The sequence below is a fragment of the Parambassis ranga genome, chromosome 15 (genome assembly GCF_900634625.1).
Source record: "Parambassis ranga chromosome 15, fParRan2.1, whole genome shotgun sequence".
Taxonomy (NCBI): Eukaryota; Metazoa; Chordata; class Actinopteri; family Ambassidae; genus Parambassis; species Parambassis ranga.
Genome location: NC_041035.1, coordinates 3438231 through 3453167, shown reverse-complemented (window position 1 = coordinate 3453167; position 14937 = coordinate 3438231).

The window sequence follows — 14937 nt, the reverse complement described above, 5'->3', positions numbered from 1 at the left end:
TGACTCAACAAACATGTGGCCCTCTCACTAAGCACTGCCACATGCACAGCAGAATAAAGCAAGTGCTTATTAGATGCCTTTGGTGTCATCCTCCACCCAGCCACCTCCTCATCTCCCCCCCTCCTCCCCAGAATCCCTCCCCGCCCATGTTGCTGTGCCAGATCACTTTGAGGCTGGTAAGGTTAATGATGTGTAAGGGATGACAAATTAGGACCAGCGGGCCTGAGGTTTTACTGTCGAATGCGGGGAGCTGTTAAAGGCACATGTGGAGCAGAGATCTCTTTAATGAAGAAAGAAAAACAAGCCGAAGCTGGCAGAGGGAGAGGCTGATCGCTGGGGATACTTGCAGGGAAAAGCTGGAAGTGGAGTGTATATAATCCATCTGCTGTGTCATGGAATTACACAGATAATTGACTATGAGTATGATTTAATGCTGATTTCCATTGTATATAATGGATCAAAGTATAAAGTTTGTCCAAGGCTCTTGCTCAGGTTGATGGATTGTCATCCATCATTGGTTTTTATGAAGGCAATTTGCTCCTATTAAACTTTCACTTTGGAATTCAGTTGAAATGAATTGAGTTGGAGTTCTGTGACAGTTTCAAAGTAAAAAATTCCATGAATCCAAACAAAACAGTGCAGGCGTCCACCTCTAATTTACACCTTTACAAAACATGAAAAGAAAAAATGGAAATGCAAACTGCACTTTGATGCCCATTTTTAAGAAAGGAGCTGCCAAAAAGGACAAATAAAGTCAAATGAAATTGGGCCCTTCGGCATAAATGTAACTATGTGACAAGAGATCTTAATATAAAAGCTTGCAGGAAGGCTTTCAACCAATCAAGACATCACACATTTCCTTGTCTGCGCACCGCCAGAGTGGTTCAACAAGACTTTGAAGCAACATGCGTTGTTTCAAGACCAGCACGCATCACATTCAGACAGCATTGTGTAGCTTTACAGAGAGCCCAAAGCACCTGTTACCTGAAAATACTCCAGTGATCTCATAACATGCCACATCACCACTGGCTAATAGGTATAAATGCACTGCATGCTAATAGTGATTCTGATGCATTGTGGGATACATTGAGGACTATATAGGGTGTAGTAAGTCTCAGTATACACAGCGCATGTTTGAACAGCACAACAAAATGGTGAACACACTACATAGTGCACTAAATAGGGGGTCATTCTGGAAACTGTCCTTGCCTGTTTTAATGTGTGCTGCTGTGCAGCTCACCTGGACTTTCTAGACTATTTAAGCTACCATGTGTTCCCTGAGTCTCTTTCTTCCAGCCTGGGGGATGCTCTTTCTGTGGCCACATGGCTGTCCTCCCACCCACAGTCCACCTCATATCTGAATTCACAATTCTCACACTTATAACTGCTTTTCAGAGAGCTGTGGCTAAAGCCAATGATGGAGTAATACTAAGCCAGCAGATGTGAGGTTGGTGTTTGACTCTCTCTGCAGTGAAGGCTCAGCTTCAGTTCACGGGGTGCACACTCACACTAGGTGAGCTAACAAGGTGCAGCAGAGTATTGCTTTAACCATAGTTACCATGAAGTGATGTTAGTGATGTTTATATACAAATATTGATCTGCTATAATTGATTCAACCTGTGTTCATCATTGCCTGATGTTTGAAGTTACAATCCAAGTTTTAATTCAGCCAGGTTAGACAAACCCACAAAGGAAAAGGAAATGAAAATAACTCCCCCCACCTCTCACGTATCATTACCATCATTAATGAGAAGCTGCAGCAGATGATATTTCTGGGCAGGAAGTGGATTTATAAATAATCCAAGGTTTAATTAGGTTCACCACAACGGTGAGTGAGCTCATTGGAGAGGAGGGTTATTTTGGGAGACCTGATGAAAAGTGCTGCGTCAGTACCAGGGGTTTGTAACCACTTTTGTTCGGTCATGCCCGCTGGCTGCACACGATGTGCTCGGACCGTACTCAGCAGACTGATTTAGAAACTGGGGTTTGGCCTGCTCCGGACCTGGGACTGAACCAGATCCAACCATACACGCTGTGGATGGTCAAGATGCCAGGCCCTGAATCAGCCTGTGACCATACAGCATTTAACTGTATGCTTGCATATTCAGCATTTTGGAACAACAGAAAACTGCAATTTTTGTCTTATGCCAGCTGAAACCATTAATATTCTGAAATGCGATTGACAAGTCTAAAATCTAAATTGACACTCCTGACAATTAGTGGGCATTATTTTACCAGCAGATTACATGAGAGTGGTTTATTTATTTCATCGCTGGACATTCTGCAATTTAATCTTTAGTGATGTATTAAATATGCACATCAACAGCAACAATGGCGGCTGAACTGAACATTCAGCAAGTGGCAACTCTAGGGCTGAGAACTGAACCCAATACCCAAATGTAAAAAGAAAAAAAAAAAGTTGTTAGTTGTTAGAAGTTCTCTATCCGGCCTCTAGGGGCTGGTTCCAAAAGAGAGAGAGTCAATCCTCATATTTACAGCAGCAATATGTTTACTAGTTTACAGCCTAGAACAAAAGCTCTTTTGGTTGGTGACCTTTTTTTATTATTATTATTTTATATAATTTACTTGTTCTAATTATATTTAGATTTAATTTTGTATAACAAGAATAAGAATTCTGTATAATTATGGATGTGACTGCTTTGAGTGACAGGGACTCAGAATTGCTATCAGAAACTTATTGGTAACGTAATGGAATGTAAGAGCCAATTAATGAGTTTAGTTTGAGTATAGAAATTGAATGTTTGGATGGTGTTTTATTTATCTAATGTTTGAGTTTATATGGCTTCTGGGTTTATTTTATCTGTGCGCGTATTGTTGTTTAACTGCTGTGACAGCGTGCATTTTCATTGGATTATTGATATGACGTATTCCACAGGTAGCAGTCACAATATATAGAGCAGTGTGTAACTGCGCAGCAGAAAAAGGGCAGTGTGGAGCGCGATACGTTTTTGACCACTTGTAAAGTCCTCTTTGGAAGCCAATATAAGGAGCATGTTTAAGAACATTAAGATGGATAAGCCCTCTTTTTGTGCTCAATAGTGGATCGGGTTTATGCTCTGGAATGTTGAATTAAAATAAACGTTGTTCTCGGACCTGCAGGACTTTGTTGTCACTTCAGTTGGACACGCACCAGAAAGTCTCACCTACACTTACTACATGGCCGGTTGTGGTGAAACGGCCACTACATGGAACCTTTGTCCATAGTTATGCACAATTGCACGTACTGTCTGAAAGCTGTTCTGCAAGTAGTGTCATTCTGAGAGGGCTCAACCGGTAGGAGCACTGGTCTGGAGTTACATGACATGTCCAGCACTAAACTCTATCATCCATGAAAACAGTAAGACCCAAACTTCTTGTCTTGGTCTTGGCTTTTCTATTATTATAACTATTACAGTGGATGAAAATTGATGAAAAAAAATGAAGCAAGTAAAGCTATTTGACTAAAAATCTTTAGCTACATTTAAAATGGTAACAATACCAGTACACCCACATGACAAACAGACATTTCAAAGACCAACAATGAGACAAACAAGAGAAAAAGCAATAGAATACAGCTGTCCAGCAGACTGTTGCTATTGATTTAAGACGTCCAGTCGCAGTATAAAGTCTGTGCAGCCTGGAATCAGATTTTTTTTGCAGATTGGCACTTAACTGTTGGTGCTTTTTAACAGTGCCTATGTTTTCCCTAAATGGTAGTTGAGAAAGGAGACACTGATAATAATAACCCTTGGAACAGCATCATCTCTGCCTGGCTGCTGCATCGATATCACCTCAACCTTTTGCCATTTTAAGTGTTGGTTAAGCTAGCTTCCCTGTAAGAGGGTCATTGGAACACCCTGGAGCCATGAGAAAATGGTCCAAACTCTGGTCAGAGTATTTTTATTTATCATTTAGAAAAATGTGAATGGAGGACATTTCAAGATGTGCCAAGATGGTGACACATGAGCAATACAGAAGGTATTATGTCACGGCCAAACACAGCAAGATGGTATTTCCATGGTGTTTCCATCATTCATCAAAGATAAAAATTCAACAAATATATTCAGATCAGATTAAAGCCAATAAGATCTATCTGCTAACACCATACTCTCTACCATGCCCTCTAAAGCAGAGCCCACAGCTCCCATGTCATCTCCGACCTCACAAATGTGGAGCAGCAGGAGTGTGTTGGAGGCGTCCTGGGAATGTGAGCGCAGCAGAACACTTGAGATGAAGCCAGAGAGTGTTAACCAGAGGAGCAGCCGCACCCTAAACCCACTGCCTGCCATACCAGCTGCCCGCTGACTGTGCCAGGGGGAGCCGGGAGCACAAATCCCTGACTGCAGGAGTTAAATGAAACCAGGCGAAATGCCTCATCTCCTCTGACTCGCTAAATATGCTGCTCCATGTCTGTGCTGCAGCAGAGATGACACAGATACCTCCCTGTGGACTTTCATCTATTCTTTTATCCCTCCCTGTCATCCGGACCCAGGCCCAGTTATGCTGAAAGATGAGTGACGCAACAAGTTTTCATTCACAACGAGGATCCTGCACAGAGCCCACGTATATTTACTTTTATTAAGCACACACAGGATGTGTACACCAAGAACCACATTTTCCCGGCGCTGCAGGACCACGACTGAAACTGACTGTAGCTCTCTTTTTCCCCAAAGATGCAGGAGGTTTGCAGATAATGCAGACAGTTGCATCATAAAATTGACCAGTAAATAAGCTCGGGGGCCTCGGTGTCAGATCCGGGCCCCGTGCATTGAGTGGGATATTTATAGATATTTGGCCAGACAGATTGACGTTAACAAAGAGACCTCTGGGTGGAATTAGTTTGCAGTTTGAGTTCCTCAGCTTTCTGGTCTGGATATGACTCCAGGATTTGGGAATTTATTGAGAGACAGAGGACTAATAGCAGTGACACAAAACTTGACCCATACAATTATAGTTTTGATAGACTGTTAATGTTTATGGGGAGTCTATAAAGCGGGCATAAAAGCAATGGCTGGAAGAGACTTTATATGTGGAAACTGTGACTGTAATGGAGCTCTGCTCTGTTTTCATATTCAGCATGTGATATAAATCAGATGGAGAACATCAGTAATAAAATACCTTTTATTGTTATTATAACCTGATAATTCAATATACATAAACCTACTGTGTGACTTTTCAAGCTGAGGCAGGAAGTGGGTAATTGTTAACCCACACCCAGTTCAAGTCGTCTATCACTGTCAGGGATGTGTACACTGTCAGACAGATGTCCTCACATTTGCTTCTAGAATACTGTGGTATACAGAGGAGTTCATGGTTGACTCAATGACTGCAAAGTGTCCAGGTCCTGGAGCTACAAAACAAGCTTGGGCCCAATTACAGCTCTAATCAGCCCTCCACCACCATACTTAACAGTGGGTATGAAGTGTTTCTGCTGTGCTTTTTAGACAGAAGAGTCTTTCTCCTGGTAACCCTTCAGCAAACTGTACTTGTTCAGTCTTCTTCTAACTGTGCTGTCACATTAACATTGAGCATGCTCAGTGAGGTCTGTAGGCTCTGACATCTTGGGGTGAATTCGCTGGGACATCCACCCTTGTGAAGAATGACAGCTGTCAACGGGGCCTGAATTTTACAAAGCGACACCTAGCGATTTACTAACCAGCTGTTTTTAGTCACAACAAGTCAAGAAACATGTACAGCCAGTGCATTGTAGGCATTGAAGTCATAAAGGATCCTGTAACACTGAATTCATGTTGCACAGATTCATTCTATGCATATGAACAGTAGGCAGGAGAAGATCGCAGACTCATGTTTCAAAGTGATCACTCAAGGAGCACGTCTGAACAAGGAGGCTCACTATAGTGACTTAAATTTGACACAGATTCCACTGGTTTCTACTGGTTCCTGGTTGTGTGCAGAAGTTCCTGTGGTGGAAATGAGGCGACAGCTTAAATGGAGTTGCACCTCTTGACCTCGTGCTCCAGCTTTGGCTCTTTACCCTCAGAGAGGTTCAAGGATCCAGACTCCTTCAGTGACCTCTGACTAAAGGAACCAGTCTGTGAAAGTAGGATGTCTTAGAGTGAGGTCACGACTTGGAGAAGAAGAAAAAAGGAAACATGACTACTAGCTGAGGAGCACTGTAAAGTCTTGGAGCATGTCAATCGATGTTCCACCTCAGCCATCAGTCAGGTCCTGTGAGGTTCATGCAGGAAGCTGTCTGCTCATGCTCCCGGCAGCGTGACGGCTGCCTCCCCTGGGCCTGCTCCAGGAGTGTCCTTCTGGAGAAGAAAGGAGGAAGTGCTTTGATGCTCATGTGGGTGCTTTCCATCTCATCACCACTGCCCCCACCCCCCACCGCCTCCTTTTCTGCTCCTCCATCTAATGACTGCAGCACAGCACAGGCCGCATTTGTGACTTCAACTCAGGCGTGTTGGGCCTCAAACCTGAAATTCGATTATGGTCGGGTAAGAAATAATTATTTGTAGCACTAAAATACACATTTATACATAATACAGGATACCAAGGTAGAATGATGTGACCTTAAAGTTTACCAGGAGGACGGATGCTAAAAATGGCTGTCAGACCAGGTTATAAAGTACTGTGTACTTTGGCTCTCTGCACCACTCTGTGTTCCTGGTATACAGTCCAGTCAATTGTTAGCTGGTAGCAGCTAGCTCTGGCTTCTGGCTTCAGACATCCCCAAGTGGTACCCTATAGAGCTCAGACATGAAGCCAATGAGGAAGTGTTTAAAATTGCAGTTCACCTCTATGGGCTGGCTCCAAAAGCAAGTCAATCTCCACTGACTGATAAAATCACCACTTTTACAGCAGAAATAAACATGTTAGGTTCCCTGGGTGCCGTATAACAGCAAGAGCCTCCTGCTTCTGTGACAGCTTGCCTGGTTCTGCACCACTCACGCTCCCCCTCTTTGTCCGTATTTGCAGTTTTGGCAGACTGTCGGAGCAGCCCAGAGCCTCCCACAGTGACTCAAAACAGCTCTTCAGAAACCTATGTGTGAAATCACAGAAGCTTCATCCATACTTTTTTTACTGTCAGTTGGCATCCCTCACACCACAGCTGTCTCCGGTAAGTGTTTTCAGCTCAGCTCAGACAATAACTTGAGGTGAGGTAAGTGTAGTAAGTGCAAAATAGTTTTTAATACTATATATAATATAAAATTGTCATCAAAATGTTGATGAAAATGACATGAAAAGAAAAAGGTGGGGTGAAGATCTTCTGGATGGGTGTCAAAAACTGCGGTTCCTCGAGTGGCCACTAGAGGCTGGCTTCAAAAGTGTCTTGATCCCCCAAAAGTGACTCTATGTTAAAAAAGTTTTCAGCCTGGTACAAAAAACTGTTTTGATCTCTGTGTATTTTTTTTGCTGCACAAATGTCAAAGGAAGGTGTTGTGTCTGGTTTTGGCCTCACAGCACCTGTCCGCAGAACATGCTCAGACAGAGTCGTGTTAAAGAACACATCTGATCCCTTAATGACTCAAAGACCTGGGAAGGTTTTTATGTAAATACCTGAAAAAATGTGTGTAGTATGAGGATCTCTGTCTTGTCACTTTCTTTTGTATCTGTGCAGAGTGGAGACAGTTAGCAGCTGGCTTTGAAATCCACTCCTCCCTGTCTGTCTTATGGCCACTGTGTCTGGCTGAGAGCAGCACAAAATCAAAACGCTTCATTGAGAGCTATTTAAAGAAAATCAGAGCTCACATCTAACCTTCATTAACAGATAACATCCAAGGAGTTCATTAACATTTTTCCTCTGTGAGCTCTTCCAGCTCCTCTATGCCAGTAAATGCTTAGCTATTAAAACACAGGCAGGTCAAAATAATGGCCTGCGGCTAACTGTCAGCTGAGAAAACATGAAAGCAACTTTTCTAACTGCTGCAATTGTAAGGTTATTCAGGCACCCTGGCAGAGATAAGTGGAATGCCAGCATAATGCCTCACTTTCACCATCCACACTGTCACTTCACATCATCAGCTTTCTCCGTCTCTGCCTTTTATTTCCTCGCTAAACATGGAGGATCACGCGGTGCATTCTCATAAATGTGATGGCTCATAGGGTCTTCCTGAGATGACTATACTGCAGGATGTTTTGTCAACATTAAGTCACAAAACAATGTCTTTTTAAAGGCAATTTGTAAAACTGTAAAATACTAAAACTGTAAAATACTAAAATGGCTGACAGCTGACACATCCTCACAAATAATGAGATGATACAGTGGGTGGTGGAGGTGGAGGCTCAGCTGAGGTTAGGCATTAAAAAAACAACTGGTTAAGTTAAGGCTACAACACAAATATCTACCTATTTTTCTGCCAATGACACGCTGGGGACAGAAGTTGTACTGGTGTTGCCCATCCTACAGCAACCTGTATGATGTTGGGCTGGATGTACTACATGACCTCTGTTGTAGCAATCAGACCTCCAGTGTCTCTGGGGAAGGTCTTTGTAAGCAACACTGTAAGTGAGAAAGCATCAGCAGGAGAGTTCGTAGCCATCTCTCTCAGCAATCCTGCGCTTCATGGCCACTGATGGACAATAATGGGACTATCCAGGTGCAACCACGCCCTGCCACCACCGAACTGTCCCTGTCAGCAACTGTAATGAAAACAGTCCACACAGGCACAGATTCATGCAGACAATGGTGGGTACTTCATTATTTAAAGGTAGGGTAGGAGATTTTGAAAACTCAGTGAGAGTCAGCCAGATTTCGAAAGTAAACATACGCCCCTTTCTCTGGGAGCTCACCCCGAAGCCACGCCTCCAATCACATGGACGCGCATTACCTGAAGACTGTGACTACGGCCATCATGCATGTACCTCTCTGGTGCGTGCAGAGCAGGAAGAGAGTGACAACCAGCCAATACTCCACGCAGTGTCCACCCGGAGGACTGGCTGATGTTTTTAGTGTTTTATAGCTTCCACAGATGATTCATATTTCTTGGTTTTAAAGCGAAACTGCCGAACTAATGGGTTGCTATCGGATTGTAAAGAGAAGTTACACTAATTTAACAAAAAGTGCATCAGAAGGAAATCTCCTACCCTACCTTTAAGCTACCAAGACATGGAGACAGGATTAATCTAACAGTATGTGTGAGCTAAAGATGAGTATATAGGAACTTCAGCTGTTGCTCCTTTCTAAGACTTCTACAAGCAGTGTCAGACAGCAGTGGGGTCCTTCAACCATACCCAAAGACAGAGAGTTGTGTGCATCTATGCACATGGCACAACAGTGATAACTACTCCTGTATTTGCTGATACTGAGACAGACTCAACTAGAATGCTCACTCCTTTTGTGCAGTCATGACTCATGCATACATCCATCTAAAACACTTTTATGTCACTGATGGTTTATATAATTAAAATAAGGTGGAGTAAAACTGATGCTCATCCAACAAACTGCACAGCTGTATCTGTGTGTTAATAAAGTCGGTCTGGGAACAGGCCAACTCTATAAAGTCCCAGTGCCAGCAGCGACCTTTGCAATTAAAGGCTTTGCTGGTGTTTCTTTGGCATAAATCACGAGTTTAACCCCAGGAAGCACATAGTCCTGCCCTCTTCAGCTGTCCATGTTTATATTTAGTGCTGCAGGCAGAAAGATGGAGCTGTGGTGTAGGTTTACTATGAAACCCAACCGGCTGTGCTGTTTTATGGTCAGGCTGGTCTCTTTTTTTCTCCCCCTCTGAGTGGTCCCTGCGCAGGTATGTGCTATCAAAGGCGACCTCCCTCTATGTTGCTGGTATGGGAGCTCATGCTTTTGCTGTAGAGTCTGAAGACATAATCAGCCATAACATGTCTTAATCTCCGTCTGTCAGCTCATTGTTAAGGTCATCACAGGCGTTCCTGTTCCTGCTGAAGCTTTCTGTCTGTTAAATGAAGGAACAGCTATCACTCTGGCCTTCCTGTCTTTCTTCCCCAGCATAAAGTCATTCTTTGTCGTGATGTCTCATGTTTAACATCATCACAATTTTTCTGACCCTCCTGCATATGGACAATATTTTACTCTTTAATATTAAAATGATCATAATAATTCTTTAAAATTGAAACTGAAAAAAAATGTATAGTTAAATTAAAGTTTAATAAAGTTTAGTACATTTTGCAGTTCCAACTACAATGTAGCTATAGAATGGGGAAAAAATAGTGTTTTATAAGAAAATTTTCCATCACACTAACAATATATAATATTGTAATTTTTACTGTAAATTACCTGGACATGAACATTTATTTTTTATTTATTGATTGTTGATTTTTGATTACTGGCAGCTTGATAAACAACTCGTCATGTCTATACAAGGCATATATCATAGATGGAAAAAAAAGGAAAAAAGAAAATCATTGGTTTTTCCTACCATGTCTAATTTCTCCACTGGTGGACAATGAACTAAAAAAGATCGGCAGGCATGGAGCAGGCATTATTCCAAGGCAAGACATAAAAACAGGGAGAGACAACAACAAGAAACAGATACAATGACTGAGTTGGTGAACCAAACTATTATTTCTACCATCTTGAAACAAGTGGACAAGGTTCCACAAAGTCAATTAATGACAAATGTCAGAATTCATTGAGTGATTAATCATGGACAATCAAACAATAATCAGCTGCAGCTCTGGTACAATGCAGCATTAAGATTAACAACAAAATGTCCATTTACTTTTGGTCACAATGTGTGCTCCTCAGTAAACTCTACAGGCAACAGTTCAGTCATCCTGTGATGCTGATATCAAATATTCTGAGATTTTAGTTTCTATGATCAAGTATAAACTGCTTCACATATTTAATGTTTGGCAGCTAACAGGAAGCATGACAGACACACACACACACACATCTCTCTCTGCACAGACTGCAGTGAGCATTATTGTTTGGTCTGTAATGTCTGCTTCCAGTTAGGATAACCTTGTTGTCTCCTTGAACTTTATTCTTTGACTTATCGAGGCATCATGTACTGTCCTTCCAAGGACATGTCTTTATTGTACAGCAGGAGCGACATTGAAAATGTTTATCAGACAATGTTCAGATGTATTGCTTTAATTTCCCAACAGACATTTGTTCTATTAAAAGAAAGGGATCTCTGTACGTGTGAGTAGAGACACACTTTTTTTGGATGTGCTGGGAACTCAAGTAAGGACCATTCTGAGGTGGAAGTTGCTTGGATGGTTGTCATATTGTGGCTAAAAGTAGCTCTCTGTTATCTTTACCTGCTGGGGCAATTGATGACATATTCACAGTAGCAAAACAGACAGACCGACTTTAATGCTTAACTGTTGGATTAACATTCAGCACTGCTTCACAATGTGAATGTTTGACACTTTTGGACACTATCTATACTCACTAGTTGATATTCCACAAATTATTTTATCATCCCAGGGATCATTTGTAATGCATAGTTCAGTTAAAACTGTGTCTAAAAAAGCTGCATGTGAATTTCATTAAGCCTGAAGATGTGATATTAAACCCATTCATTTCTTTGTCAGTTACCATAGTAACTACTATAAAAACATTTAATTTCCTTATTCATTCAGTTGCTATCATAGCACATATTAGAATGACTTCATTAGCAAAACTAATAGTTACATATTAGTTTCATTATTTTAACATGAGCTATAAGGATCAATCTGTGGAGATACTCCAATACCTTAGACCTGTTGTGAGTTCATTTAGTGTTTTTTTCCTCCTGAAATAATTGTGATATTTAAATTCAAATATGAGTAAAAGCTTCCAGAGATTTATCTAGGTCAGAGAACCAGTAGCAGAATTCAGCAGGTTAATATGGGTGCATCCTCTCAGGTTAATGTTAAATGTTAAGTTAAATGTTTTCAAAGCCATAAAGCAACTATTCAGACTTTGACTCAAGTTCTTTTACCTTTGGCATGAAGCTCAACACTGCAGGGGGCTGGCAAACATGGCAGATGATCTGTATGAATGAGGGCAAGAGGCTGAAACACACAAGGGGGTGGTTAAAGCCTGATCCCACAAACAATAGCTTATTACAGAATGATACTCGGCTGGCACAGAGAGCGACCGTCCTATATGAACAAACACTTGATGCCGGAAACAATGCAGGTCAAAGCAGGCCGCAGTGAAACAGATACAGAGTTGGATATGAACAGCTGATCTTCAAGGAGGGTGTGCAGCCATACTATGCAGATCTCACACAGCTGTGATACACTGCGATGCGGTCCATGCGGTTTCAGGCCCCTTCGTTCATTTATTCAAAATGTCAAATATCTGTCCGAAAAAACGGTCCTGACTTCCTTACACTTTATAGTATTTTTTTAATATTATATGGAGTATCACTTGTGAAAATAATTAGGATCAAACAATCATTTTATCTACTTTGTAGTCATTTTTAAAACACACAATCACTTAGTGTGACACATACCGAATAAAATATACTTTAAAAAGAGGTATGTATACAGATAGACCTACATCTATATATGTATTACAATACAGACAGGACCAAAATAAACTTTATAAAGGCAAAAACTAAAGTGCAGGCAAACATGGTTATTAGAGGAACTGCAGTTTTTAGTAAGCTTCATTTCTCAGCCCTGACAAATGCTACCTAAGTACCACTGAACACTACTCCTTGTTGTATTGTGTGTTTGTACAATATCAGCATTAACATGTGGAAGTGGACATGTTTTCCCTGTTTTCACCATGTAAGCTGAATACACAGCATTATGAGCACATTCAAGAGTCTAAAACTATAGGCTTCACACAACCATGATGATGACATGATGCAAGCTTCTGCTGCTTGCATTAGGTCATGGCAATTAATATAATGCAATTTTTAAAGCCCTTCAGATCATTTCTGACACAAGACCCGGACATGTTAGAGTTTACTGTTTCTTTGTTCCTGTGTGAAACCTTTGGATAACCTGCTGATGCACACTGTAACTGTATCCCTGCAGGAAAGCAGCGGATGCTCTGAAAGCCTCTCATTACATCGGAGCACTTGCTGTGTTGACTCAGGTGCTGCCTGTCTCATTAATGAGCATCGCAGGAGTTGTGGAGTGTGGGTGGTAGTTTTGGCCGATTCGTTGGTCTGCATGAATGACAGCTTAAGTGCATCTCTCACAAATGTGCCTCTTTTAAAGGTAAAGTTATAGGGCAAATGGAATCTACATCAAGTGATGAATACTATACAAAACAAAGGGTTCATTATAGTTGCTTCAGTGTCTTTCATTGGCTTGCAAATTGAGGAGTAATAGCACCTTGATTGGTGTGAATGGGCTGTTACATCACAGGTCACACTGTGCTGTGTGTATGATGGCCACCACCTGCCTGTAAGTGATGTTAGCGGCAAAATTACACTGGCTCTCAGAGAAACAACACACACAATGCTGCAGCAGCTGATATTATTTTTTATTATAAACTAAGATAAGAATTATCTCACTCCCCCTTGCCTTGCCTGAGAACGTTCACTACGCTGTCATACACAGAAATAGTAAAAACTTTTTTTAAAACTTTACATATAAAAGATAAAAGCTCCAACATCCTACAATATAATGTCCTAATATTTAGAATAAAATATTCTAATAAAAAATGATGTCATTTTCCTCATAATGACTAGGAGTCAAAACTGATTTTAAGCATCTATGTGTTGAGTCCCCATCACCATGGCAACAACATTTAATTTAAAAAGTTGGCCACAGCTGTGTTCAGCTGAAATTCATTCAGTGTAAGCTACACAAAAAAACCCCAAGAACTACCAAAAGACAAAGAAGTAGAAGTAAATAATGAAAAGAGGAAAGAAGTGAAAAAACAACAAGCTGGAAATACAGAAAACAGACAGACAGGAAACCAGGAGGTATAAATACAGCAGGTGAGGGTAACGAGACACAAGTGGAAACAATGAGGGAAGGGCAGCCAATCAGAGAGGAGGAAGATCAGCTAAGATATACATGGAACCTTGATTACCAAAAAAAAAGGAAGTAAAAGGTTGCTTGTGGTGTCCCCCAGGGGTCAGCTATTTAATATATATATATATTAATGATGTATTTAAAATATCTAAATTATTAACATTTGTATTATTTGCTAATGAAACAAGCATTTTTATTCTAATGATGATTATAATAAACTAATTTATATTGTAAATAAAGAATAAAAAAAAATTAAAAGAATGCTGGAAATTTAAGTAAAACTAAAGTCATCTTTTCTGGGAATTATAAGATACATACAGAGATGGATGTATTAATTGGCAATTTAAAAATAGAAAGTATATCTGAACATAAACTGATGAAAAACCACACATCAGACACACTCTGGAAAATCGCACAGAGTATCTCAATCATAAAAAAAATGCAAAGCAATTTCTAGATTATCACTCCACCACATTCTATACTGTTCTCTAGTTCCTTTTTATTTAATTTAATAATTACAAAACTGCAATTCTACTACTTGCTGATTGGGTATTGATTGAAATCATTGTTGTTTATTGTTACCACAGTCATGTGGATAGAATGATTGTGGATGGTGGCACTGGATTAGTTGGGAACATGTAGGGGATATACCCCTTTGTGGTAATAGTAAATAGAATAAAACTATCATTACAATGCAGCAGTTTTGACCAGGAAAAGGGGTGGGATTTAATAAGACTTTCTTCTTCCCATCCCTTTTTGGGCACTCAATAGTTAATTATGTGTGTGTATGTGTATTTATACATGTATGTATGGACTATTGTTACCAACACTGCATATAAAACTCCGCTCAAAATAAATGTTGTAAAAAAAAAGAAAAAAAAAAAAAAAGAAGAAGTTCTAGAATTCCAAACATGTAGGTTTTTGAGAAGATGCCAGACAGCAGGGATGGACAATCTGCCTGCAGTTTCACTGTTGTGTGTTACAGATGTACAGAGGAGGACGCATGTCTGAGAGGAAACCAACACCTCCCATAGTGTCCTTGACCCGCCTGTGTAAAATAATCAT